At 40.6% G+C, this 995-nt stretch overlaps 1 pseudogene; it reads left to right on the top strand.

Annotated features, from left to right (window-relative positions):
• Positions 1-218: 218 nt before the first annotated feature.
• Positions 219-265, top strand: LOC115064341 (annotated as a pseudogene).
• Positions 266-995: the final 730 nt, after the last annotated feature.

Below are 995 nucleotides of genomic sequence, written 5' to 3'. Positions count from 1 at the left end.
AATTTATTATGTGTAAATTATATGCCACAAAATTGTAAACTTTAACACAATCTAAAGACAAATGATAAAACTGCTAATAATACAAAAAATGTACTTCAAAGATGCCTTTCTATAATATCAGATCTTCATTCAGAGATAAATTGGTCTTGGGTGTCTCTGATGTCAGAATATATTATATGAGAAAATAATAAATTAATTTTTAAAAAAGTGACCTGCACCTGGAGGTACTGCAGATGTGGCTGCTGTGTCACATGGGTGTCATCAGCCTCCCTCCCTCCCCTCCCCCAGTTCCACTCCCACGTCCCCCCCCACACACCTCCCCCAGACCTACTCTCCTCTATTTCCCTCCAGAAAGAGCAGGCTTCCCAGGAATACCAACTAAACACAGCATAACAGGATACTGTAAGACTAGGCACAAGGCTGGATGAAGTGACTCAGTTAGAGGAAAGGGGTCCCAAGAACAGGTGAAAGAATCAGAGACAGCACTATGTCCCACTGTAAAGAGTCCAACAAAGCCATCAAGCTAAAGAACCACAGCATGTACGTAGAGGGAATGATGTGTTTTCTGAAGAGATCTTAGAGTTCAAAGGGAGCTCGGCAGAGGTAAGTCTAGACTCATTTTGGAGATAAGGACCAGCAAGCTCTGGAAGTTATTTAATTAGTTTGTGTTCGGGACAGACCTGTGGCCCATGTCTGGTTCTCCAGGGCATTGGATTTTCCTGTTATAGCTTGTTGTCTTCCTCAAATCATGTCTGGGTACTTCAAAGATGCCTTTCCGTAGTAACAGATCTTCAATTCAGTGAAGCATGAATACTAATGATTAGTTTTGTAGGTGTTGTAAAATTAAATGGCAAATTATACAAATGTGTGGGGTTGGGAGGAAGAAGGAGGAGGAAGAGAAGAAGAAGAAGAAGAAGAAGAAGAAGAAGAAGAAGAAGAAGAAGAAGAAGAAGAAGAAGAAGAAGAAGAAGAAGAAGAAGAAGAAGAAGAAGAAA

This window comes from Mus pahari, chromosome 6, assembly GCF_900095145.1.
Source record: "Mus pahari chromosome 6, PAHARI_EIJ_v1.1, whole genome shotgun sequence".
Classification (NCBI taxonomy): Eukaryota; Metazoa; Chordata; class Mammalia; order Rodentia; family Muridae; genus Mus; species Mus pahari.
The sequence above is the reverse complement of the archived record's forward strand: the minus strand, read 5'-3'. Positions and strand labels throughout refer to the sequence as shown.